The sequence below is a fragment of the Mytilus galloprovincialis genome, chromosome 13 (assembly GCF_965363235.1).
Source record: "Mytilus galloprovincialis chromosome 13, xbMytGall1.hap1.1, whole genome shotgun sequence".
NCBI lineage: Eukaryota > Metazoa > Mollusca > Bivalvia > Mytilida > Mytilidae > Mytilus > Mytilus galloprovincialis.
In genome coordinates, this window is record NC_134850.1 from 68,922,776 (window position 1) to 68,935,482 (window position 12,707).

Here is a 12,707-nt window from a genome sequence, read left to right on the forward strand (position 1 = left end):
TAAATAGTTTGATAGATCCTAACCGTTTCGAACACTGGAAAAGGAAATTAACATTTAACGGTTTAATATATGTATATTATGTTTTAAGGTCGCCGTCACACGTTAATTCACCGTTATGAAATACCAGTTTCACTGATAATAGATGATCCTAATGTCATATCTACAGACCCATTCTTCTTTTTTTGATTTCGACTTACCGAATTAGAGGTTTGTACAAGGTTTGTACTAACATCAGTAACACGACGGGAGACACACATGGAGCAGGATTTGCTTACCCTTACGGAACACATATAGTCATTCCAGTTTTATGTGATATTGTTTGTCTTTTTTACTTATTAGTCACGGCGCTGTCAGTTAATTTTCGGCTGTCGAGTTTAAAGGTATCTTTCACACATCTTATACATAATCAAAGGTACAAACAATACAATTTGTGTTATCCGTTCCAGCGAGTCAACCCCTCTTTTTAATTTGAGCGTCACTGATGAGTTTAATGTAGACGAAACGCGCGTCTGGCGTAATAAAAATTTCAATCCTGGTATTTATAATGAGTTTATTTACAACCACCGGGTCGATGCCACTGCTGGTGGAGTATTCACTAGTAACCCGAATTTAACTTGATCGGACAAAAACGTGTTAACGCTATTTAAATGAGATTGATCGTTATTTGATAAAGATTGACAAAAATTAAAAATTATATTTAATTCATTTCAATTTATATCAATTCATTTTAACGCCAGTCAAATAGATTTCTCTGCAGTCGATCAATTGAAATCAAGTTAGTGGTCAGTTGGGTCAAACTAATAGGCCACGCCCCTGTTAAGCTATTTCAAACATGCATTAATTCGTTTTAAACATGGATGAGACCCGCGGACTTTTTACAGGTAAATCACTCAAGCAAAACGACCTCGATGTATATATCGTAAGTAACGTGTGGTCCTTTGCAACTATTTACGAAACTTTATGTATTCCTGTATATTTACCGTTTCTCTTTTTACTGTTTTACTATATTGTACTCGTAAATCAAATGTAGACACGGAAAACTACATAATTTGTGTACATAATTTAAATCGATGTGTCTTGAAGCAACATATATTCATTCTCTTGCTGTATATTGATATTTGGAAAAGCTTGTAATGAAAAACAAGATATTGTTGAATAATAAAATCGACGAAGATAATGTTGACGTTGAATATGATAAACAGAAAGGCATGCTCAAAATTCTAAATGAAACAGCAGCCCACTGAACTTCTAAAACTGTGTTAAATTGTAATACCGGTCACTGGCCAAATCGGACGTTAATTGTGGAAGAGAAACAAATATCAAACAAAAATATTGTTCTTACGACTCTGTAAAAAGATTATTGTGCTGTCATGCACCCTGACGTACTTGTAATAAATTAACATGTATTCTGTATATATGAGATAAATTTTAGTCTGCGATAAAGATGGGTAAGTTGATTTAAGTTTAACGACCTTGACAGGCTATTTGTCGGCATACTCTTACGTTTTTTAATGTTTTAAAAGAAAACATACATTTACGTTTTGGGCATTTAATATAAGTCTACTTTCCAAATTGAAATGAACATAAACATTGTTAAAAAAACAGAAAATGGAAAAGAAACATTCTGCATTGTTGCTTTCATATAATTTTATTTCCTATATATTTGAGCGGAAATTTCTAAGTTAAAACTGATTGTAGTATAGATAAAATATTTCATCTAGGTGCTCTCGTTACATATTAAAATGAATTTCATTGGTCGGAACGTTTGCAAACTTTCAATCCAGGTGTTCCCATCGAGGTCCTCGTTCATGTTTCAAATCAATACACAATATGAAGTCCAGTTCGGCAAAAAGAAATCAAATTAAAACTCTACGATGTCCGATTAAACAAACAGAATTCAGAAAAATAACACTTTTACGATTCTTCCAATCACGACAAAAATATCTATCTTTTTCTCCGATGAAAATCATTACTATTTATATCAGAACAAGTCAAAAGTTGCCGGAGCTTGATTTATGATGCATACGAAACTTTAATAAATAATAATCCGGTTTGTATTTTTCAAAATAACTTTTATATCCGATAAAAATCGAAAAATAAATTATCGATTTTTCTATGAGACAAAAATTATCCTTATTGGAGTCAAATTTGTAATAAAGGACAAACCATATCCTCATGTTTTTTTATGCAGCACTAGTAAGCATAGTTCGTCTGTTATCGCTTCAAACCAAGCCATCATAAATACACCAGAGATTACTAAAACGTTTTTCAGAATTACGAAAAATATGTTATAATCCTTGACCTTCCCGAATCAGTCGATTGTATGAAAGTTTTTTTTTAAAGAAACAGGTCTTTTACTGCAAAAAAAAAAAGAAGATAAAAGCGATTTTTGTTTGAAGTAACGAATGTCAGTCTTGAAAAAAAGAAAGTTTTCGTGTTTTAGGTCGTCCTGATGCAAACGTAAAAGTTGAAATAAAAATTACACTCCGAGATTACACTAAAGACATTTCGCTAGCACACACGGGACTAGATTTATTAATCGTTCATTTGCAAGTCAAAAATAATAATTATGCAAAACAAATGATAAAACTTCCCAATTTAAAATTGAGAAAAATCCGACAGGAAACCAAAGTACAAATGTACGGCATTTATCTAGAAACAATCTCCATCCAACTTCAAAATGTGAGGTAAATCGATTAGCTTACGCTAGCCAAGCAACCAACAGACAAAATAAATCTTGCCTCCCCGATGAAGACTATCTATAGACACGGAATAAAAACTAAGAAATTATAATAGCATGTTAGATTGGTTACAAACACATTTATGCAAACATGAAGCAGCTGTTTCTTTACTGAACTGGTCAGTGGTAATACAAAACCAGGGTTTCAAAAAGATGAAGAAAAAGAAAAAGACATTTAAACATGTTAAAATTTATTTAAAAGCAAATCATAAATAGTGTTTTACTGAAATTGAAAAAAAAAGAATCAAAATAGTCTATAATATGTATAAATTTATATCAGAAAGCTAACAGCAAAATGAAAGGAAAATATGTGTTGCTTAAGAGCATTGACCTGGGCCGTAACAGCCTCATGTTTGAAATTTTAAAACAAAGTTGAAACAAAGGCTTGTCTTCATATCAAATTGTTTTCACGGCGAATGTCTTGCAAGAAGCAAACTCCCATTACTCCGGTGTCGCCCCTGCATAATTTTGCGTGATCCATGCATGTTTCTGAATTACTTGTCTTTTGTGCATTTACTTTCCTACTAAATGGCTATAGTACAAGTATTAATTTTCATTTGTAAATGTCTGGTTTCGCAATGATGCATGTCCACCAATATCCAGACATTGTGCGAAAAAATATAGTTTAGAAGATATGATTCTATGCTGAATACAGAAAACATATACTAGTAGTCGTTTCTTCATGAAGAATTGAACTCTAACATTACAGAATACCAAACTGGCTCTCCTTTTTGAGTACTTCCATCTGGTGTCTTACATTTAAGGGTTTAACTTGTATTAAGTCGTGTCAACTTACTGTCAAGACAGACGCCTTTATAGAAAATAAAGGAATATGGAGTAAAGGTACACGGGACCTTATCGAACACAAATTTAGAGCTAAACAAAAATACAAATTATCAATGGTCAGCGTTTTATTCCTGTTCATCTTTATAGTCGCTAGAGAGTCTTCAACAATGAAAGAATCACTTGTTTACCAGAAGAACAAAACGACAATAGCAAGAAAAGATCTGAGAGTACTTAAGTTTCTGACAGCTAGTTCAAACTGTTACGTTTGAAGTCTTCCTGTCCGTCATCTCGCAATCGTTATTTTTGAAGACCTTAAAGGGAAAATTCACGATTTTTTACTTATGGTTTAAATATGTTCATTATGACATAATATATATATTCACAAAGTTTTATCGCTATATGTGCAGTAATAAAGGAGAAATTCAATAATTAATGAAAAAATATCAACTACTTCCTGTAGGTCGTGACGTTTTCTCCTGATTTTTGCATGCCGGGATTTAAAATACAATCATTAAAAGTCTTGGTTTTAAATCATATTTTAACGTAATCGTAAGCGCGCCGATGACTTATGCTTTATCTAATAACCATCCGATAATAAGAAGATAAAACGCACAGACGTTCAATTGTACTCATTCGTGAGATAAATTATCTATGTTAAACGTATATATTTGAATTATTTTTGTAGACAACACAAAAAGTTATAAATTTATTTTTAATAAATGCATTTTCGGACTGATAAGGTGAACAAATTAAAGTACAATAATCTGTAAAGACAATATGTTGGTGTACTATTATTGACCTTTTACTATCTCTGCTATGGCTAGGTTTATACGATGTGTGTATTCACGGTTCTGTGGCAATACTCGTAGATGGCTTGTTGAAAGGTAAATTGTTATTTGCACTTCGGTATTTAACCACGCCTCTAGGGCACACCTTGCCAGGTGTGACTGTCTATTCGGATCAGTGGTAGCATTTAATACACACATTAAAAATACATATTCAAGTTGGTGACAAATAAAAATTGGTCGCCGTGGAATTATTTAATTATGTTTGGTGCTATTATTTATTTGAATTCAAATAAGTTAATTTACTGAGAAATACGCAATTTTCGGTTAAAGACGGGAAACTTAATTCATATGTCAGAATGAAATGACATACAAGTCTTGTCCTTGATTTATGTCTCATAAAAAAGGGGGACTTAGAAATTAGAAATAGCTTTACTAAATCATTTTTATTTGTCTTTATTAGGCGAAAAAATGTACGAGAACACTTACATTTAGACTTTTGAAAGCCATGTATTAATTAATATATGAAACTATCTGAAGAAAACTCTACCGAAGCGAAATATAATATGTACGAATAAAGAAAAAAATATTTTTGTAATGGAATCGAAAAATTACGAATAGATATTCTTTTCAAGTGTGATAAACGTCAACCAAATTTATTCATAATGGGGAACGTCCTTATTAAAATCTGAGACAACTATAATAATCGTCGTCTCCCAACGTATATATATACTTAATTCTAACATGACGTCCTTCAAACGCTTTGAGTACACACCCGTGGTAAAATATGAATATATTGGTTGGGCTGTTCTGATTGTACTCCCACGTCATATGATTGTTTATGGATGGAGTACACGACGTCATAGAATGATAACGTAATAGTTTAAGCATTTTTCGGGAAAATACACGCTTCTGATACCGAAAATCATCACCAGAATGAAACGTAAACAAACAATACTAAAATGTGGTATAAGCCCTTTTTTATATACATAGAAGATATAAGTAAATTATCATTAAAATTCATCCAAATCTATCTAAATATATTATTGTAAATAGTTTGAGCATGTCACTAAATCTGTTTGCTCCGTTCTTTACCGCCAATCTTAAAGTGGGTTAATTTATGGGTACGGCAAATATTTGCCTCCATCTAGTGCGCTTTGAACCAAAACAATTGCAATATTTGTCTTATCAGAATCGAAATAATTCATGGGGGCTTGACTGATATATCTAAATTTTACCACGGGTTGTCCCTTTATGCCGATATTTTACCCCTCGCTATCGCTCAGGGTAAAATATTTGTCATAAAGGGCCAACCCGTGGTAAAATAACGATATATTCAAGCCCCCATGAATTATTTCTTAAATAACTATTTGATCAACGATGTTTAAAATTAAAAGACAACGAATTTAATGTTATCTTTCCCTATTTTTGAATGTTATTATAAGTCTGTTCAACTTGCAAGAATACCCCTAAAGCGGACAAATATCCGACAAGCAGTTTATTCTTTAAATTGCTGTCATTGAATATCAAGAAAGAAAATAAATCCCGAAATTGATACTCAATAGTTTTCCTAGAAAATATTCACATTCCTTGGGGATTATTAGTGTACGTCCAGTTGCATATATTTTACATGAATGTTGGAACAATTGTGATGATGACGAATTTCGTCCTTTATTCGAGAACAATTTAATTGATATATAAATCTGTGAGTTTACTATGTTCTTAACTTCGATGAACCAAAGCAAGTTATAAATTGACCTGTATTTAAATCAAATTGTTTCTTTTTTTTTCTTCTTCTTCTTTTGGTATACAATAGTCTATCGAATTCGTTGATTACATACTGTTGGCATACATGGACTAGTCTATTTACAAAACTTTTACCACAATTTACACAAAATGTATGTTTCTTTCTTATGTTCAATGTATACATGTATACATATTTTAAATTGCGCTACTGACTATAGTTCCGTAACTTTCTACCAGGCGTATGTATACACGAATCGTCGACAAGTGCGCACATTTTTTTTAGATCAATAATTCTGGTATGTTCCAATCTGTCCTAAACTATTGACAACGAGTATATATTACATTTTCCCAAATTAACCCTTGGAAAAATATGTAAATAGATTTGTATTTCTTCAATTAATTTTTTTTGTATTATTTTTTTTTTATAAATAATATTCTTTACACCAGAAATGTTATTTATAAACAAGCGTATGAGTTCAGTAATGACTAGTATATTATATCACTTTCGGACACGCAAGACAAAAATGTATATTATACATGCACCTGATAGTTCAAAATGGAAAGTTGTAAGTAACGGTCGTGTACACTGATCAATACCTACAGAAGTGAAACGATGCATGAACTTGCAAGCCCGCCGGACAGGAAATCGATTGAATACCTGGACGTGTCACCTTACACCCCTTCCAATACCTTTGGGAGTAATACCTTTAGCCATGCTGGTGATCAGATAATTAAGGGAAGATCCGAATTTATTTAAATAAAGTTTATTACTTGAAAGAATTATGAACGAATTAGATTTTCGAAAACAATTTCAACGGAACACTTATTTATCATTATATGATTTGAAATTTGACTTTTTAACTAATTACAATATTATCAGTTTAAAAATAACAGACTATATGGTTATTTAAAAATATAAGACCATTTTCCGTATCAAGTTAGTCAGTCAGATAAAACAACCGTACGATTGACAAGATATCGACACGCAATTACGACTACATCGTTTACTGTAGTTTTGTTCCTTTGTGGTTTATTGACATATCGGGATTTTTCATCGGAGAAGGTGACAAGATGGCGGAGAGTAGAGAACTGATACTCAAAATTTAAAATCGATGGTGATCTCTTTTTTAGCGGAATAAAACTTTAATATCTATAAATTTGAGCATTTTTATACAGAATGGACATAATATCAATTTTTGATTTTTTTGCGAAGTTTCCCTTTAAGTGAATGAATAATTTGATTTTCTGTCTCAGGACCTGCGCATATATAAAATACTTGCCACTGAACATTGAACCAAGTAAAATCAATACACATCGTTTCATATATAAAAATCAATCTACAGATGATAAAGCATTTCTTTGTTGGTTAGACTCCCTTTTTGGGAGTTGAACACTGTGCGGGACAAATTTCTTCTCATGGGTAGATATATTTTTCCCATGGGAAAATTAGTTTTTTCTTTTATTTGTTTCAGAATTTGTAAAAGTGCTATGAAATATCGAAATGGACTGACAATCACTAGTAACCAATGACTGGAACAATTTAACAGGCATTATAATAAATTAAAAGTATTTCTATCATACTTTTACACTCAATAGTCTTCTTTTTCTTTTTTTTTTTTTTTTATCGTTGAATGATTGATAGAAATTCTACCGTCCAGCGGCTGATTTTACAATTTGAATCTTTCACCTTTGTTTTCGGTCAATATCATCGTGCATTTCATGTAATAGTGTTCGCTGGACTGTCAAGTATCAGAAACATGTCTTTTGAATTTCAAAATTTAATTTAAGAATTAGAAAATTATAATTCTGTTTTAATCTATATACATGGGGAATGACGAATCGTGTTTTAAATTGTTTTCTAATTATAACCTTATAATTTCGTGAATTTACATCATAATCATTATGAACTTATTCTTTTTCGTCTACGTAGCTCGATATACGTGTTTTTCGCCACTAGAAAGATGTGCACTTACATTTTTTGTTCAAATTTCCTAATCATGCTTATGTAATGTTGTAACTCGTCTACACAAAAATCTTTTATTTCAATTCATTTTTGGCAAACACCTTTGGAAGTCTTTTCTAGATCTTTTATAACCTCTCGGGTAATTATCAAAGAAAATCCAGAGTTTTGCATTTACAAGGACGCGTACGGATGATCTTTGTGATATATTCACTTGTACTTTACCCGTAGGTGGTCTTCGTGTACTGTAATTTATGGTTTAAAGGAATACGAATACTTTATTTCTCATAAAACTTCAATTGCTAGTTATCAAGAACATACATAAACATAACTATAAGGTAAAATTATCACATGCATGTGTAAACGATACAATTAAATAAACTTGGAGGACTGACTTTCACATTTATAACTCTTACATAGTTTTTCTAATATTACAATATTTGATGAGTTTAACTGTTGAACAGCTTTAAAGATATAAGAGTTTGACTAACAGTAGTTCCTTAAACATTTCCTTCTTTTTCTATATTTTAAATGTTTTACAATTCATTATGTAATGGTACTCGTCATCAATGTTGTTTGTGTCACAGAGACGGCATATTCTGTCTTCTCTGTGTAAATCCTGACACCTTCTAGACTCAATCGGCAACTACCACATCTATATCTGCGTAATGTATTATTTTAGAAAGGTAAAAAGGAAAAGTAGTTTTCAAATTGATAATTCTTTTTGAAAATACGACAACATTATGTTTTATGCGATTCTGCAATAAAAGCAAAGCATTCTTCTTGAAACTGGTCTTTGGGTTTTTGTTTAAGACATTTTGACACCCATTTATCACAAACTGTGCACAAGGACGGATAACTAATATACGTCCTTGCTGTGCATTATAATTCAAAATAGTTGTAATTTGCAATTGTTTTAAATTTGTATTTTTTCCTCACTAGATAGGTGAAAGTATGTATAAAATTTAAAGTAAATTGCGAAAATGCATTACGAGCATTAATCTATACTTTTAAGTAAGAATTTAGAGTCTCAACTTTTTTCAAAATCTTTGTTATATTACCCCATGTATTATTTAAGTTTATGTCAAAGGCGTTTGATTGGATAATAGTTAAAAGGTAGGCGTGGTTTTTGGTAACTTTCCTCCAATCAACTGGCCAATTCGACAAACCTGTGTGCGCTGATGCGTGTAAACTGGGTATTGTAACGGTACGTGTCTTACATCAGAATCTATCGTGCGTGACCAATGTTTATTGTATAATTTCTTGTCATGTGGTTAAATTATCTGAAAAAGTTCCAAAGGTTACAACTTTTTGAAAGATTTTTTTCGGCAGAAACCAACAGCAATATTTGACGAAGACGAAGACGAAATAAAGGATTAAATTTTAACGTCCAGTGACATATATTACAATGATGTCGAAACAGAACTTGAAATTGACAATAGGTTTTCATAGAACCGCCGCTTTTCCAAAGAATTCACGCTTAGTTGCTATTTCACAACTTCGGGTTCGCATTATAGTTATACATGTACAAATAACTAACAATAAACAAATTCTGATGATTTCTGCAACTGTTCTAGGACCTTTTAGTTGTAATATAAATCTGTGATTTTTCTATATTCGTACTTTCGACGAAGCAAAGCAAGTTCGATCTAGAACTGGACATTTATGCATTAAACATTTACAATATTCAATAGTTGTACAAATTTTTTGTAGTACATGTAGAAAATCCGTCTTTTCGGATAAAATCTTAATTTACGTACCATTGTAAAATTGAGAATGGAAATGGGGAATGTGTCAAAGAGACAACAACCCGACCAAAGAAAAAAAACAACACTGAGCAGAAGGTCACCAACAGGTCTTCAATGTAGCGAGAAATTCCCGCACCCGGAGGCGTCCTTCAGCTGGCCCCTTAACAAATATATACTATATATATATATATAAGTACGTCTGAGTCAGTTATGAATATAATTATTTTCTGTGACTGTATCTTGATTACATTAATTTGTAGGATCCTTTACTATAGATAATTTAGCTGATCTGACGTAAACAATAACATCTTCATGCCTTATATATCATGTACTGTAGTACGCCGCTAGATTAAAACTGACGTGGAAAGGTAACACATGCCCACCGAAAGCTTTTTTTTGCGTCTAGCGGGACGGCTGCAGTGTGGGCGATTTGGTGTCACGATATCACAGTAGCATGGGTTCGAATCCCGGCGAGGGAAGAACCAAAAATTTGCGAAAGCAAATTTACAGATCTAACATTGTTGGGTTGATGTTTAGACAAGTTCTATATATGTATATATATATATATAGTCCAGTGACAATAAACGCCATACTAATTTCCAAATTGTACACAAGAAACCAAAATTCAAATAATACAAGACTAACAAAGTCCAGAGGCTCCTGACTTGTGACTTGCGCAAAAATGCGGCGGGGTTAAACATGTTTATGAGATCTCAACCCCCCTATACCTCTAGCCAATGTAGAAAAGTAAATGCATAACAATACGCACATTAATATTCAGTTCAAGAGAAGTCTGAGTCTGATGTCAGAAGATGCATATACGGACCCTGGATTTAAATCAGATATGATCTGGCGGTTTTTCAAAATACATATTTTTAATTGTGACTATCTTTAGTTCCGAATCTTTCTATCATTCTATATAATTAATTTAGTTTAAATGAAAATAAGGAACTTGGAATTAAAACACTGTTGAAGAGAAACTACATATTCGGGTTAAATTCACCTCAGTTTGTTAATTCAAGTTTGACATCTAACATCTTAATCCGTAATCCACATTTACCTGACGACCTTAAATTGTTTATTGTTTTTTATCAATCGAATATCCTCACACAGGAGACTGAGACAAATATGTTATTTGTAATGGTATTTATCAAAACTAAAATGATGGAAAATATCTTTGTAGAAAATGAATTTGCCTAATAAGCGAATAATTATAATACATAGATTTCAACATCTTCAATAGAGAGATTACTGATAAGATGTCCAAAATATCATGTACATGTATATTGCGATTAGTGCTATATAGTATGTCAATGACATTGAATGCCGCTGAGTGTAAAATATTTGTCAGCTTAAAAAAATATTTTTGACACTGCTGGTTTTAATTTTCTGACTCAAGTATAAATTGATGGACAAAAACATGGAGGGTAGAGTGTAATATTTGAAACTGGTCGTTAAGCAACCATGAATCATTTAATCTATTCTTTATATTTTCATCTCTTTATTCTGTAATTTAAAGTGCTTATCCCATTATCATCTTTATTTCTGTAAACTCTATTTATTTACTTTCATAGCCTCATATATGTACATGTACATGGTATTTGTTACAGGAACAATTTTGACATAAAAAAAATTACAACAAAGTTAGTGTCCATATTTTCAGGACACGATAAATGACTTGAATTTAGCTAGAAGGTTTTTTTTCTAAGAAAATCCAGTTTTTAACACACTTATGCTTAATACTCACACTATCAGCCCACTTGTGAACTTTTGCACTTAACCGATTTGAGCTCATGTTATTTAATCTACACCACAAACGAATAATACTTTTCCACTGTTTATCAAAATTAGGTGGTATTCCTAAGTCTATAGTAACTGTAGCATTTGGTGCATATTTTTGTACTCCGAGAAAAAAATCTACAAGCCCTATAATGTATAGAGTTAATACAGGAATATGTTTTTTGACCCCATATACCTGCTCCATATTCTATTATAGGACAAACCAATCTTTCATACAATTTTACAAATACAACGAAACAAACACCACCTAAAACAATCGTTTTACAAAAATCATCAACTTCGAATTACAATGAAGTTTGACTAAAAACCAAAAAAAGTATCATAAAGTCAAAATAATTAACCTATAAAAAAATACACTAAAAAAAGAAAGAAATACAAAGTTTTGTTTTAAATCCTACAAAAACAAACAATTATATAACACGGCAAACAAAAAGGTGGAAGCCGTGTACTTGTTATGTTTCTTTATTTCTGCATGGGTCAGTGATTTTATTACCTTGTTAATTACTGGCACGTGTCGTCGGACAAAACCTTTAATGACAGAAAAAATCAAATTACGACTTAACTACAATTTCTAATGACTAAAAAAATCAGATACATTATCTTAAAAAAAACAGCGTCCGATGGTATCTTTTTTACATTCATAGCACCATCCCATCATGGGCTTAGTGCAGCTTCTTGAGCTTAGTGCACTAAGGCGGCCTAGGTGGTGTTTAGACGCTCCCTAATATACCGTCGTATTTTACAAAAAATGAGAATGGAAATGGGGAATGTGTAAAAGAGACAAAAACCTGACTATAGAGCAGACAAAAGAGGAAGGCCTATATTACGGGTCTTCAATGTAGCGAGAAACTCATGCGTATACATGTACATACATGCATTATTGTATGCACATGCTTGGACTTATAGATGCATATATATACTTGTACAAGTCCAAGATTGTGTTATAAAGTATTTCTTATAAAAATACAGGAACATTTTAATGCTAATCCAAACGCACAGGTGTCAATATCTGCAAATCTTCCGGTTGATACAAGTTGTCATTTAAAAAAAGTGAAATTATAGTGTATTTTATGGATGAATAGATAAATTTATTTTAAAGAATTACAATCCCTTAACAACGAGGCACCATCATATATACTTAT